At 48.0% G+C, this 16,652-nt stretch overlaps 1 pseudogene; it reads left to right on the top strand.

The window, feature by feature from the left end:
- The window catches only part of LOC147119782 (uncharacterized), a 134,455-nt pseudogene that overhangs the window by 35,299 nt on the left and 82,504 nt on the right, over positions 1–16,652 (top strand).

Here is a 16,652-nt window from a genome sequence, read left to right as displayed (position 1 = left end):
TTGTTTTTGCACTTGTCAGAAATGTGCCTACAACTTTGCTGTTCTATCTCCCTCGGACTGTTTGGGGGATAGCGTACACTCCCAGCAGTGTGAGTGCCCCTTTTTAGTTCTTTAGTTCACCCATATGGCCTCATTTGATGATCCTTCGAACATATCATCCCTCCTCACAGCTGTAATTGTCTCTTTAATCAATACTGCGACCCCCCTCACTCCTTTTTTTACCCCCCTCTCTATCTCGTCTGAAAGCCCTGTAACCAGGAATGTTGAGATGCCATTCCTGCCCTTCTTTCAGCCATGTCTCAGTAATGGCTATAATATCATACTCCCATGTGTCTATCTGTGCCCTCAGCTCATCCCCCTTATTTCCATGACTCCTTGCATTAAAGTATACACCATATAGCATTGCCAAACTGCCTTGTTGTCTATTTCTTAGCCCTTGTTTCCTCTGCCTTCCAAACTCACTCACTAATTTTCTGGGCCTCGCTCTCTTTCCTGCTGCTTAAATCCTCGGTGTCTTCGCTCAGTCTCCATCCAGGGCCACCGCTGCTGCTGCCGGTGAGTCTGGGCCTCGCTCTCTCTCCCACTGCTTAAATCCTCGGTGTCCTCACTCAGTCTCCATCCAGGGCCACCGCTGCTGCTGCCGGTGAGTCTGGGCCTTGCTCTCTCTCCTGCTGCTTAAATCCTCGGTGTCCTCGCTCAGGCTCCACCCAGGGCCACCGCTGCTGCTGCCGGTGAGTCTGGGCCTTGCTCTCTCTCCTGCTGCTTAAATCCTCGGTGTCCTTGCTCAGTCTCCATCCAGGGCCACCGCTGCTGCTGCTGGTGAGTCTGGGCCTCGCTCTCTCTCCTGCTGCTTAAATCCTCGGTGTCCTCGCTCAGTCTCCACCCAGGGCTGTCGCTGCCGGTGAGTCTGGGCTTCGCTCTCTCTCCCGCTGCTTAAATCCTCGGTGTCCTCGCTCAGTCTCCACCCAGGGCTGTCGCTGCCGGTGAGTCTGGGCCTTGCTCTCTCTCCCGCTGCTTAAATCCTCGGTGTCCTCGCTCAGTCTCCACCCAGGGCTGTCGCTGCTGCTGCTGGTGAGTCTGGGCCTCGCTCTCTCTCCCGCTGCTTAAATCCTCGGTGTCCTCGCTCAGTCTCCATCCAGGGCTGCCGGTGAGTCTGGGCCTTGCTCTCTCACCCACTGCTTAAATCCTCAGTGTCCTCGCTCAGTCTCCACCCAGGGCTGCCGGTGAGTCTGGGCCTTGCTCTCTCACCCACTGCTTAAATCCTCGGTGTCCTCGCTCAGTCTCCACCCAGGGCCACCGCTGCTGCTGCTGGTGAGTCTGGGCCTCGCTCTCTCTCCCGCTGCTTAAATCCTCGGTGTCCTCGCTCAGTCTCCACCCAGGGCCACCGCTGCTGCTGCCGGTGAGTCTGGGCCTCGCTCTCTCTCCCGCTGCTTAAATCCTCGGTGTCCTCGCTCAGCCTCCACCCTGGGCTGCCAGGGAGTCTGGGCCTCGCTCTCTCTCCCGCTGCTTAAATCCTCCGTGTCCTCGCTCAGGCTCTACCCAGGGCCACCAACGCTGCTGCCGGTGAGTCTGTAGAGGCTTTTCATCCATTTTACGAAAACAGTTTTGAAAAAAAACATTCTTTGGATGTGGCTGTCACTAGCAGGGCCAGCATTTGTTACCAGACCCCAGTTGCCCGTTGAGAAGGTGATGCTGGGCCTTCTTCTTGAACCTCTGCAGTCGTGTGGTGAAGGTACTCTCAGAATGCTGTTAGGTGAGGAGCTCCAGGATTTTCACCCAACGATGATGTAGGAATGGTGATATATGCCCAAGTCAGGATAGTGTGTGACTTGGAGGGGAACTGGGAGGTGATGATGTTCCCATGCACCTGCTGCCCGTGTCCTTCTAGGTGGTGGATGTTGCGTGTTTGGGAGGTGCTGTCAAAGTTCTAGTCGAGTTACAGATGTATAAAGTCGCTCTTCTTCACCCCTCCCCCCCACCTCACTCTCCTCCCATAGAGGCCAGAGTCTTGTGTGGGCCCAGACCGGGTGGCGGGTTCCCTTTCCTGAAGGACATTAGTGAACCAGTTGGGTTTTTACGACAATCCGGCAGCTTTCATGGTCACTTTTTTCTAGTGCCACAAATTCCCAGATTCATTCATCTAAATTTCACAACCTGCCTTTGTGTTTTTGTGGGTTCTCTCTCACCCTCCCTTCTTCCTGTTTCAAATTCATTTTGCAGGGTGAAAGAAGGGGAGGATTTGCAGATGGGAAACTCAAACCAAACATCATTTCAAGATCTCACAGAGTCACTCGATTCATCAGGACCTTTGAACATGGAAGCAGAAAGCACCGTTCAGAGCAGGGAGAAACTGTACACGTGTTCTGTGTGTGGACAAGGCTTCAGCCGATCATTCAACCTGGAAAGACACAAGCGCAGTCACACCGGGGAGAGGCCGTTCACCTGCTCTGAGTGTGGGAAGGGATTCATTCAGTCATCCACCCTGCTGAAACACCAGCGAGTTCACACTGGGGAGAGACCTTTCACCTGCTCTGAGTGTGGGAAGGAATTCACTGAGTCATTCAACCTGCTGACACACCAGCGAGTTCATACTGGGGAGAGGCCGTTCGCCTGCTCTGAGTGTGGGAAGGGATTCACTCAGTCATCCAACCTGCTGACACACCAGCGAGTTCACACTGGGGAGAGGCCGTTCACCTGCTCTGAGTGTGGGAAGGGATTCACTCAGTCATCCCACTTGCTGATACACCAGCGAGATCACACTGGGGAGAGGCCGTTCACCTGCTCTGAGTGTGGGAAGGGATTCACTCAGTCATCTGACCTTCTGAAACACCAGCATGTTCACACTGATGGGAGACCTTATAAATGTTCCAACTGTGAGAAGAGATTTAAAAGCAAAAAGCATCTGCTGAGACACCAGCGAGTTCACACTGGGGAGAGGCCATTCACCTGCTCTGTGTGTGGGAAGGGATTCCCTTCATCATCCGACCTGCTGAGACACCAGCGAGTTCACACTGGGGAGAGGCCGTTCACCTGCTCCATGTGTGGGAAGAGATTCACTCAGTCATCTACCCTGCTGACACACCAGCGAGTTCACACTGGGGAGAGGCCGTTCACCTGCTCTGTGTGTGGGAAGGAATTCACTTGTTCATCCCACCTTGTAACTCACCAGCGAGTTCACACTGGGGAGAGGCCGTTCACCTGCTCCACGTGTGGGAAGGGATTCACTCAGTCATCCAGCCTGCTGAGACACCAGCGAATTCACAAGTGACTGCAGGGGTTTGATTCTGCTGTTATTGCTGCTGTTAATCGCAGCCTGGACTGAATTGCGTTCATTCTGACAGTTGGAGTTTGTTTCTGCTGATGTTAATAACTCCTGTAACTGGGCTGGGCTGGAGCTTAATATTCTGGATCTCTGTCAAATAAATCAAAAGGTGAAAGGTCAGAGTCACTCTTGTCCCTAAAAGGGGGGTAAAAATACAGCTGATTGGGTTTCCCTCCAGTGGAGTTTATTGTTACTTTTGCCAAATACTCTTTAAATGATTTCCCAAATATCTCAAATGGAGCTAAAATCTGTGTAGGTTTTGGGGCAATAATGTTCAGAGACGAACATGTTTTAACATAAAATGGTTAAAATACATTAACATAAATTGCTGATATAATGTGCAATTTTGGAGAGAGAAGTTTAGTCTGAGTTAGAAACTCAAACAGGCGCTTCACTGCAGACAGGTCGCCATGGCAACACTGATAAGACATTCCATTCCACTGAATCCACTGGGTGGAAACTCTAATCAGATCAGGGGAAAAAACAGGTCTGTCTGTTAATATCAGCTTAAACCACAGTGAGTAAAAGAATAGATTAGATTATAATGTGTGATGTTTATACCTATAACTGTGAAGCTGTAAAATAACATCATTAACAGCAGGCAAGGTAGTTTAGGGATAATGAGAAAATTACTGAAGAAAAGTAACGCTGGGAACCAGGGAACGTGTCCTTGTAAATCACAGATTGGAGAAGTTCCAGCTGCCTTTCCCTCGCCTCCTGCCAAAACCCAGCAGAGAAGACAAAGAAGAGTCAGGTGCCAGAGATGGATCACTACAGGGTATAAAAGTGAGGGGATCCTGATGTAAGGGGACAGTCGGGACTGGAGACACCGGAGATCAAGCTCAGGGTGCCCGAGGTTCCATCCAGCGGGCTGACCTCGTGTAAGTTACTGTGGACACGCGGGACTTGCAAGTTTACTCTGATTGATGGATCAATGTAAGGTACGGTAGAGGACAGAGAATCTGCTCATCTTATATTTCTAATAAGGTATTAAAGTTGTTGACACAAGACTCTAGAATCTGCTAATTAATAAGACAAGGCATCAGCTAGAATCTTACACCACTTTACTGTTCTGTTCCTCTACTCCTTTTAAACTTTTACTATTTAATGGCGATTTCCTACTTTTTTCTTCCTCCCAAAATGCATCACCTCATAATTCTCTGCATTAAATTTCACCTGACATCTACCGGCCCCATTTACTAACCTGTGTATTCACACTGAAGTCACTTACAGCCCTCTTCACAGTTGGCCAGGGTCCCTATTTTGGTCTCATCTGGAGAGTTTGATCTTGTGCCCAGATCATTTCTCTATATTGAGAAGAGCAGTGGTCCCAACACTGACCCTGGGGGACACCATTGTGTACATCCCTCCAGTCTGAAGAACATCCATTAACCACTACTCTCTGTTTTCTGCCCTTTACCCAACTTCCTGTCCACGCTGCCCCACTCCCTTTAATACCATCAGCCTTAATTTGATCAACAAGCCTCCTGTCCGGCACCTGATCAAACACCTTTTGACAATCCATCTACACAACATTGACTGCATTTCCTTTCTCACTAAACTGTGTTACTTCCTGAAATAATCCCTGCTGTCTGTCCTGAGTGAATCCATTTCACTGCCAAATGTTGCAATGTTTGCTCCACCCCACAGGGTTCCATCTGGTGGTGTGGAGCAAACAACAGAAGGTCCACAAAGTGGGCCCGCGGTAAACTCCGGGACAGGAAGTGAGTCAGGGAGCGTCTGTAAATGGAGACTGGTCAGGGAGCGTCAGTAAATGAAGAAGTGGTGAGTGGTCAGGGAGCATCTGTAAATGGAGGAGAAATGGGGACTGGTCAGGGAGCATCTGTAAATGGGGGAGAAATGGTGAGTGGTCTGATCAAGGATTGAATGTGGGACCATCCTAGTCAGTACTGCAGAGTGTTCTAAAGTAGGGTGGGGGGGTGGAGGGTGGGGAGCGTTAGAATAGAATATTTTGAAAGAAATGTCAGTCCAATATTGCAAAACTCTGAAGACTTTCAATATTAAACAAACAAGTCAAATGGATCGTCAAAAACAGTGAGACGTTTTAGAAAGGCTCAAGTCACTGAAACAGACAGGTTTACAATCACTGCACAGTACAGAAGGGAGCGACTGTTAATGGGTGCTCTGTGAGTGAAGCCCGCCGACACTCCAAGATGAACGAGACTGTCCCTTTAACTATAAATAGGCAGAGAAAGGGGAGTCCCTGTCCCTTTAAATATCTGGCCCATTCCCCCAGGCAGTGGGAGGAGGAACAGCGTGCGGTCTCTTTATATCCTGACCTTGTTGGCCACGTGCGGAGACCCACTCTGTGTGGGGATTGGGGGGGGTGGCCTCAGGAAACTGCTTCATGTGCAGAATACTTACACTGAGACCACAAATCCAGGGACTACTTACACTGAGACACCAAATCTAGGGACCACTTACACTTTGACACCAAATGAAAAAGGCTGCGTCTAGTGAAACTGGTGTTGTCAATAGCTGTTTCTATCCCTAACCCCTAATCCAAACCTATTAATAGGAGCTCTGTTAGTCGAGTCCTTCGACACACCAAGTTAAACTGGTCTGTCTCCCTTTAACTATAAATAGGCAGAGAAAGGGGAGTCCCTGTCCCTTTAAATATCTGCCCCATTCCCCCAGGCAGTGGAAGGAGGAACAGCACGCGGTCTCTTTATATCATGACCCTATAACGTATAATCTTGTAATCCTATGTAATGTAAGTTACTGAAATAAACAGCTTTCCAATCACTGCACAGTAAAGAAGGGAGCGGCTGTTAATGGGAGCTCTGTTAGTGAAGTCTGCCAACACTCCAAGATAAATGGGTCTGTCCCTTTAACTATAAATAGACAGAGAAAGGGGAGTCCCTGTCCCTTTAAATACCTGCCTCATTTCCCCCAGGCAGTGGGAGGAGGAACAGCGTGCGGTCTCTTTATATCCTGAGCCAGTGGGCCCCGCCGGATGGGCTGCAACATGTAGGAACCTGCTCTGTGTTGGGATCACTTACATTGAGACACCAAATCCAGGGACTACTTACACTGAGTCACCAAATCCAGGGACCACTTACACGGAGACACCAAATCCAGGGACTACTTACACTGAGACACCAAATCCAGGGACCACTTACACTGAGTCACCAAATCCAGGGACCACTTACCCTGTGACACCAAATCCAGGGACCACTTACACTGAGACACCAAATCCAGGGACCACTTAAACTGAGTCTATAAATAGGAATCAGAGAGCCTCAGTAGGGGGAATGGTCATGGTGGTGAAACCAGCTCTTGTGAGGGCAGGTAATGGATGAAGATATGATGTTGGAATCAGATGGTTACAGGTGGGGCCTAGTGACAGGTTATTGTCAGCACCCCTTTCAGGCAGGTCGATGATTAGATGTAACCAGCACAACACCTGGATCTGCCTTTTCCTGTCCAAAGTCTAATGACCCTGATGTCTTTTTCTGTGGTAAATGTAGAGATGTGAAAGAAGAGAGGAAATCTGGGTCGGGCCAGAAAGAAGGTTCCTTGAATGAACAATTCATGAGGCTGTTTTCTGACTCATCTGCATGAGCTTAAAACACCATGAAATGAAAGAGTACATGTCCAGTGACACTGGCGTTGTCAATAGTGGTTTCTGTCCCTAATCATTGTCTCATAATCCTAACATCCTAACCTGAACCCCAGCCCCTAATGCCAACCCCTAAACCCTAACCAAGGATTATTGACAGGCATCAATGGAGGAGCTAAAAGCGTGATTAGGCAGAAGCATGGCAGATGCAATATAACGTGGATAAATGTGAGGTTATCCACTTTGGTGGCAGAAACAGGAAGGCAGATTATTATCTGAATGGCAATAGATTGGGAGAAGGGGAAGTGCAACGAGACCTGGGCATCCTTGTGTACCAGTCGCTGAAGGTAAGCATGCAGGTGCAGCAGGCGGTTAAGAAGGCAAATGATATGTTGGCCTTCGTAGCGAGAGGATTCGAGTACAGGAACAAGGATGTCTTGCTGCAGTTGTACAGGACCTTGGTGAGACCACACCTTGAGTATTGTGTGCAGTTTTGGTCGCCTTATCTGAGGAAAGATGTTATTGCCATGGAAGGAGTGCAGCGAAGATTCACCAGGCTGATACCTGGGATGGCAGGAATGACGTATGAGGAGAGATTGGGTCGATTGGGCTTGTACTCACTGGAGTTTAGAAGAATGAGGGGATCTCATTGATGCGGTAGAAGGAAAACTAGGTGAGAAGTGGTATAAGTTAGAGTAAGAAAAGGCTCAAAAAATGGAACATTCGGTAACAGCACATCAATTAGTCTCCTCTTATCATGGAGTAATCAAATATTCGACCTGCTGTGTTTTATACAAAGCTGATTTATTCAATATTTATACAGAATATTAATCTCCAGTCCAGGTATAGGGGTTATTAAAATCAGCAGAAATACACTCTAACTGCCAGATTGAACATGGTTCAGTGCTCAATGCAATCCCAGTAAATCCTGTTCTAGTCACTAATGTGGCCTTTCAATGGTGGGGCTTTACCCAGCATTCCCCGCGGGGTAGAATGGCAGACCAACTAAATACATATTTTGGTTCTGTCTTCACAAAGGGGGACACAAATAACCACCCAGAGATGCTGGGGAACATAGGGTCTGATGAAAGGGTGGAACTGAAAGAAATCAGTATTTGTAGGGAAATTGTGTTAGGAAAATTGATGGGACTGAAGGCCGATAAATCCCCAGGGCCTGATAATCTACATCCTAGGGTACTTAAGAAAGTGGCCCTAGAAATAGTAGATGCATTGCTGGTCATCTTTTAGAACTCGATAGACTCTGGAACAGTGCCCATGGATAGGAGGGTAGCTAATGTTACCCCACTATTCAAAAAAGGTGGTAGAGAAAAAGCGGGGAATTATAGACCGGTAAGCCTGACATCGGTAGTGGGGAAAATGCTAGAGTCCATTATAAAAGATGTAATAGCAGATCACTTAGAAAGCAGTGACAGGATCGGACAAAGTCAACATGGATTTACAAAAGGTAAATCATGCTTGACTAATCTGGAATTTTTTGATGATGTAACTGGTAAAATAGATAAGGGAGAACCAGTGGATGTAGTGTATTTGGACTTTCAGAAGGCTTTCGATAAGGTCCCGCATAAGAGATTAGCGTGCAAAATTAAGGCACATGGGATTGGGGGCAAGGTATTGACTTGGATAGAGAACTGGTTGGCGGACAGAAAGCAAAGAGTTGGAATAAACGGGTCTTTTTCCGAGTGGCAGGCAGTGACTAGTGGGGTACCGCAAGGATCGGTCCTAGGACCCCAGCTGTTCACAATATATATTAATGATCTGGACGAGGGAATTGGATGTAATATCTCCAAATTTGCAGATGACACAAAGCTGGGTGGGAGGGTATGCTGTGAGGAGGATGTCGTGAAGCTCCAGCACGATTTGGACAGGTTGGGTGATTGGGCAGAAACATGGCAAATGCACTATAATGTGGATAAATGTGAGGTTATCCTCTTTGGTGGCAAAAACAGGAAGGCAGATTATTATTTGAATAGCAATAGATTGGGAGAAGGGGAAGTGCAAAGAGACCTGGGTGTTCTTGTGCACCAGTCGCTGAAGGTAAGCATGCAGGTGCAGCAGGCGGTTAAGAAGGCAAATGGTATGTTGGCCTTCGTAGAAAGAGGGTTCGAGTACAGCAAAAAGATGTCTTGCTGCAGTTGTACAGGGCCTTGGTGAGACCGCACCTTGAATATTTTGTGCAGTTTTGGTCGCCTTATCTGAGGAAGGACGTTCTTGCCATGGAAGGAGTATAGCGAAGATTCACCAGGCTGATACCTGGGATGGCAGGAATGACGTATGAGGACAGATTGTGTCAATTGGGCTTATACTCACTGGAGTTTAGAAGATTGAGAGGGGATCTCATCGAAACCTATAAAATTCTGTCAGATCTGGACAGACTAGATGCAGGAAGGATGTTTATGATGGCCGGGGAGTCCAGAACCAGGGGTCACAGTTTAAGGATAAGGGGTAAGCCATTTAGGACTGAAATGAGGAGGAATTTCTTCACCCAGAGAGTGGTGAACCTGTGGAATTCTCTGCCACAGAGGGCGGTGGAGGCCAGTTCATTAAATATATTCAAGAAGGAGTTGGATATATTTCTTAAGGCTAAAGGGATCAAGGGATATGGGGAGAAGGCAGGGACAGGCTACTGAATTTGGATGATCAGCCATGATCTCTTTGAATGGCAGAGCAGGCTCGAAGGGCCGAATGGCCTACTCCTGCTCCTATCTTCTATGTTTCTATGTTTCTATGAGCCGCACCCAGACTACAGGCGCCCAGTGCGCAGGTGCGGGACATGCCAGGGTTCGGAGCATGCGCAGTGCGTGTCAGCCCGGGGGTTGGTGGATGCGGACAAGTTCCTGATAAATTAGTGGAAAGCGGCCAGACGGAGCGGAGTATTCGACCGGCAGGTGGCTTCATAAGTAACTAGTGTAGGCCGCATGCCCGGAATAATCACCGGAAGGTTCCGTGTTTGCAGCTTCAGGGCTTCTCCCGGTCACAGGCCCAGGCTGACGGCCGCCATCTTGATTCAGTCAGTAGCAAAGCGCATGCGCAGACATTTGGTGCTGGAACAAAGAGTGGGTGGGGCTTCAGTGTCTGTTCCCAACCGAGTCCGAGTGCCCAGGAGAGTAAATCATTGACTCAGTTATTTGATTCAGACTCTCCACACTTTGGATTTCTCACCATCTCTCCTCAAGGCGCTTGTAAAGGCAGAGCATATGGTTAACATCCCACACAATTGTAACAGAAGAGACCCAGGGCTGCGATCCCCATGTACAGTCCCAGGGTTAGAATCCCCATGTACAGTCCCAGGGATGGAATCCCCATATACAGCCCTAGGGTTGGAATCCCCATGTAAAGTCCCAGGGAAGGAATCCCCATGTACAGTCCCAGGGATGGAATCCCCATATACAGTCTAATGGTTAAAATCCCTATGTACAGTCCCAGGGTTAGAATCCCCATGTACAGTACCAGGTTCGGAATCCCCATATACAGCCCTAGGGTTGGAATCCCCATGTAAAATCCCAGGGAAGGAATCCACATGTACATTCCCAGGGATGGAATCCCCACATACAGTCTCAGGGTTAAAATCCCCATGTACAGTCCCAGGGATGGAATTCCCATGTACAGTCCCAGGGATGGAATCCCCATGTACAGTCCCAGGGTTAGAAACCCCATGTACAGTCCCAGGGTTAGAATCCCCATGTACAGTCCCAGTGTTAGAATCCCCATGTACAGTCCCAGGGATGGAATTCCCATGTGCAGTCCCAGGGTTAGAATCCCCATGTACAGTCCCAGGGATGGAATCCCCATGTACAGCCCCAGGGTTGGAATCCCCATGTACAGTCCCAGGGTTAGAATCCCCATGTACAGTCCCAGGGTTAGAATCCCCATGTACAGTCCCAGGGTTAGAATCCCCATGTACAGTCCCAGGGATGGAATCCCCATGTACAGTCCTCGGGTTAGATCCCCATGTACAATCCCAGGGTTAATATCCCCATGTACAGACCCAGGGTTAGGATCCCCATGTACAGTCCCAGGGTTGGAATCCCCATGTACAGTCCCAGGGTTGGAATCCCCATGTACAGTCCCAGGTTTGGAATCCCCATGTACAGTCCCAGGGTTGGAATCCCCATGTACAGTCCCAGGGTTAGAATCCCCATGTACAGACCCAGGGTTAGGATCCCCATGTACAGTCCCAGGGTTGGAATCCCCATGTACAGTCCCAGGGTTGGAATCTCCATGTACAGCCCCAGGGTTGGAATCCCCATGTACAGTCCCAGGGTTAGAATCCCCATATACAATCCCAGGGTTAAAATCCCCATGGCCAGACCCAGGGTTAGGATCCCCATGTACCGTTCCAGGGTTGGAATCCCCATGTATAGTCCCAGGGTTGGAATCCCCATGTACAGTCCCAGGGTTAGAAACCCCATGTACAGTCCCAGGGTTAGAATCCCCATGTACAGTCCCAGTGTTAGAATCCCCATGTACAGTCCCAGGGATGGAATTCCCATGTGCAGTCCCAGGGTTAGAATCCCCATGTACAGTCCCAGGGATGGAATCCCCATGTACAGCCCCAGGGTTGGAATCCCCATGTACAGTCCCAGGGTTAGAATCCCCATGTACAGTCCCAGGGTTAGAATCCCCATGTACAGTCCCAGGGTTAGAATCCCCATGTACAGTCCCAGGGATGGAATCCCCATGTACAGTCCTCGGGTTAGATCCCCATGTACAATCCCAGGGTTAATATCCCCATGTACAGACCCAGGGTTAGGATCCCCATGTACAGTCCCAGGGTTGGAATCCCCATGTACAGTCCCAGGGTTGGAATCCCCATGTACAGTCCCAGGTTTGGAATCCCCATGTACAGTCCCAGGGTTGGAATCCCCATGTACAGTCCCAGGGTTAGAATCCCCATGGCCAGACCCAGGGTTAGGATCCCCATGTACCGTTCCAGGGTTGGAATCCCCATGTATAGTCCCAGGGTTGGAATCCCCATGTACAGTCCCAGGGTTAGAATCCCCATGTACAATCCCAGGGTTGGAATCCCCATGTAGAGTCCCAGGGTTGGAATCCCCATGTACAGTTCAAAGGATGGAATCCCATTTCACAGTCCTGGGGTTGAATGCCCGTGTACAGTCTCAGGGTTAGTATCCCCATGTATAGTCCCAGGGTTAGAATCCCCATGCACAGTCCCAGAGTTGGAATCCCCCTGGAGCCCAGAATCAGGGGTCACAGACTAAGGATAAGGGTAAGCCATTTTGGACAGAGATGAGGTGCAATTTCCTCACCCAGAGGGTGGTGAACCTGTGCAATTCTCTACCACAGAAGGCAGTGGAGGCCAATTCATTATATATATTCAAAAAGGAGTTGGATATATTTCTTAAGGCTAAAGGGATCAAGGAAACTACGATGGTATGAGGTGCAAGTTGGGTATGATTGATTGGAGAATGTCACTCAAAGGGTTGACGGTGGATAGGCAATGGCAAACATTCAAAGATCGCATGGATGAACTACAGAATTTGTTCATCCCAATTTGGCATGAAAATTAAACAAAAAAGGTGACTCAACCGTGGCTAACAAGGAAAATTAGAGATAGCATAAGATCCAAGGAGATGACATATAAATTGGCCAGAAAAAGCAGTAAACCTGAGGATTGGGAGCAGTTTAGGATTCAACAAAGGAGGACAAAGGGATTAATTAAGAGGGGGAAAATACAGTGAGGGTAAGCTTGCAGGAACATAAAAACTGACTGTAAAAGCTTCTATAGATATGTGAAGAGAAAAAGATTGGTGAAGTCAAGCGTAGGTCCCATGCAGTCAGAATCAGGGGAATTTATAATGGGGAACAAAGAAATGGTAGACCAATTGAATACATACTTAGGTTCTGTCTTCACAAAGGAGGACACAAATAACCTCCCAGAGATGTCGGGGAACATAGAGTCTAATGAAAGCGAGGAACTGATAGAAATCAGTATTTGTAGGGAAATGGTGTTAGAGAAATTGACGGGATTGAAGGCCGATAAATCGCCAGGGCCTGATAATTTACATCCTAGGGTGCTTAAGGAAGTGGCCCTAGAAATAGTAAATGCATTGCTGGTCATCTTCCAAAATTCGATAGACTCTGGAACAGTACTCATGGATTGGCGAGTAGTTAATGTTTCCCCACTGTTCAAAAAAGGTTGGTAGAGAGAAAACAGGGAATTACAGACCGGTAAGCCTGACATCGGTAGTGGGGAAAATGCTAGAGTCCATTATAAAAGATGTAATAGCAGAGCACTTGGAAAACAGTGACCGGATCGGACAAAGTCAACATGGATTTATAAAACGTAAATCGTGCTTGACTAATCTACTGGAATTTTTTGAGGATGTACGGTGGCATAGTGGTTAGCACTGTTGCCTCACAGCGCCAGGGACCCGGGTTCGAATCCGGCCTCGGGCGACTGACTGTGTGGAGTTTGCGCATTCTCCCCGTGTTTGTGTGGGTTTCCTCCGGGTGCTCCGGTTTCCTCCCACAGTCCAAAGATGTGCGAGTTAGGTTGATTGGCTATGATAAATTGACCCTTAGTGTTAGGGGGATTAAATACGTGGGGTTACGGGGATAGGGTGGGATATGTGTTGGTGTAGGGGTTACGGGGATCGGGTGGGATATGTGTCGGTGCAGGCTCGATGGGCCGAAATGGCCTCTATCTGCACTGTGGAGTTTCTGTGATTTCTGTGATAACTAGTAAAATAGATGAGGGAGAACCAGTGTATGTGGTGTATTTGGACTTTCAAAAGGCTTTCGATAAGGTCCCGCATAAGAGATTAGCATGTAAAGTTGAGGCACATGGGATTGGGTGTAAGGTATTGACTTGGATAGAGAACTGGTTGGCAGACAGAAAGCAAAGAATTGGAATAAACGGCTCTTTTTCCGAGTGGCAGGCAGTGACTAGTGGGGTACCGCAGGGATCGGTCCTTGGACCCCAGCTATTCACAATATATATTAATGATCTGGACGAGGGAACTAGATGTAATATCTCCAAGTTTGCAGACGACACAAAGCTGGGAGGGCGTGTGTGCTGTGAGGAGGATGCCGAGAAACTCCAGGATGATTTGGACAGGTTGGGAGATTGGGTAGAAGCATGGCAGATGCAATATAACATGGATAAATGCGAAGTTATCCACTTTGGTGTCAAAAATAAGAAGGCAGATTATTATCAGAATGGCAATAGAGTGGGAGAATGGGAAGTGCAACGAGACCTGGGCATCCTTGTGCACCAGTCACTGAAGGTAAGCATGCAGGTGCAGCAGGCGGTTAAGAAGGCAAATTGTATGTTGGCCTTTGTTGCGAGAGAGTTTGAGTACAGGAACAAGGATGACTTGCTGCAGTTGTACAGGGCCTTGGTGAGACCACATCTTGGGTATTGTGTTTAGTTTTGGTCGCCTTATCTGAGGAAGGATGTTCTTGCCATGGAAGGAGTGCAGTGAAGATTCACCAGGCTGATGTATGAGGAGAGATTGGGTCGATTGGGCTTGTACTCACTGGAGTTTAGAAGAATGAGGGGATCTCATTGATGCGGTAGAAGGAAAACTAGGTGAGAAGTGGTATAAGTTAGAGTAAGAAAAGGCTCAAAAAATGGAACATTCGGTAACAGCACATCAATTAGTCTCCTCTTATCATGGAGTAATCAAATATTCGACCTGCTGTGTTTTATACAAAGCTGATTTATTCAATATTTATACAGAATATTAATCTCCAGTCCAGGTATAGGGGTTATTAAAATCAGCAGAAATACACTCTAACTGCCAGATTGAACATGGTTCAGTGCTCAATGCAATCCCAGTAAATCCTGTTCTAGTCACTAATGTGGCCTTTCAATGGTGGGGCTTTACCCAGCATTCCCCGCGGGGTAGAATGGCAGACCAACTAAATACATATTTTGGTTCTGTCTTCACAAAGGGGGACACAAATAACCACCCAGAGATGCTGGGGAACATAGGGTCTGATGAAAGGGTGGAACTGAAAGAAATCAGTATTTGTAGGGAAATTGTGTTAGGAAAATTGATGGGACTGAAGGCCGATAAATCCCCAGGGCCTGATAATCTACATCCTAGGGTACTTAAGAAAGTGGCCCTAGAAATAGTAGATGCATTGCTGGTCATCTTTTAGAACTCGATAGACTCTGGAACAGTGCCCATGGATAGGAGGGTAGCTAATGTTACCCCACTATTCAAAAAAGGTGGTAGAGAAAAAGCGGGGAATTATAGACCGGTAAGCCTGACATCGGTAGTGGGGAAAATGCTAGAGTCCATTATAAAAGATGTAATAGCAGATCACTTAGAAAGCAGTGACAGGATCGGACAAAGTCAACATGGATTTACAAAAGGTAAATCATGCTTGACTAATCTGGAATTTTTTGATGATGTAACTGGTAAAATAGATAAGGGAGAACCAGTGGATGTAGTGTATTTGGACTTTCAGAAGGCTTTCGATAAGGTCCCGCATAAGAGATTAGCGTGCAAAATTAAGGCACATGGGATTGGGGGCAAGGTATTGACTTGGATAGAGAACTGGTTGGCGGACAGAAAGCAAAGAGTTGGAATAAACGGGTCTTTTTCCGAGTGGCAGGCAGTGACTAGTGGGGTACCGCAAGGATCGGTCCTAGGACCCCAGCTGTTCACAATATATATTAATGATCTGGACGAGGGAATTGGATGTAATATCTCCAAATTTGCAGATGACACAAAGCTGGGTGGGAGGGTATGCTGTGAGGAGGATGTCGTGAAGCTCCAGCACGATTTGGACAGGTTGGGTGATTGGGCAGAAACATGGCAAATGCACTATAATGTGGATAAATGTGAGGTTATCCTCTTTGGTGGCAAAAACAGGAAGGCAGATTATTATTTGAATAGCAATAGATTGGGAGAAGGGGAAGTGCAAAGAGACCTGGGTGTTCTTGTGCACCAGTCGCTGAAGGTAAGCATGCAGGTGCAGCAGGCAGTTAAGAAGGCAAATGGTATGTTGGCCTTCGTAGAAAGAGGGTTCGAGTACAGCAAAAAGATGTCTTGCTGCAGTTGTACAGGGCCTTGGTGAGACCGCACCTTGAATATTTTGTGCAGTTTTGGTCGCCTTATCTGAGGAAGGACGTTCTTGCCATGGAAGGAGTGTAGCGAAGATTCACCAGGCTGATACCTGGGATGGCAGGAATGACGTATGAGGACAGATTGTGTCAATTGGGCTTATACTCACTGGAGTTTAGAAGATTGAGAGGGGATCTCATCGAAACCTATAAAATTCTGTCAGATCTGGACAGACTAGATGCAGGAAGGATGTTTATGATGGCCAGGGAGTCCAGAACCAGGGGTCACAGTTTAAGGATAAGGGGTAAGCCATTTAGGACTGAAATGAGGAGTAATTTCTTCACCCAGAGAGTGGTGAACCTGTGGAATTCTCTGCCACAGAGGGTGGTGGAGGCCAGTTCATTAAATATGTTCAAGAAGGAGTTGGATATATTTCTTAAGGCTAAAGGGATCAAGGGATATGGGGAGAAGGCAGGGACAGGCTACTGAATTTGGATGATCAGCCATGATCTCTTTGAATGGCAGAGCAGGCTCGAAGGGCCGAATGGCCTACTCCTGCTCCTATCTTCTATGTTTCTATGTTTCTATGAGCCGCACCCAGACTACAGGCGCCCAGTGCGCAGGTGCGGGACATGCCAGGGTTCGGAGCATGCGCAGTGCATGTCAGCCCGGGGGTTGGTGGATGCGG

This window comes from Somniosus microcephalus, chromosome 4 (assembly GCF_052327205.1).
Source record: "Somniosus microcephalus isolate GS21.2 chromosome 4, FLI_Smic_1.0, whole genome shotgun sequence".
NCBI lineage: Eukaryota > Metazoa > Chordata > Chondrichthyes > Squaliformes > Somniosidae > Somniosus > Somniosus microcephalus.
This window is presented reverse-complemented; position numbering and strand designations above follow the sequence as displayed.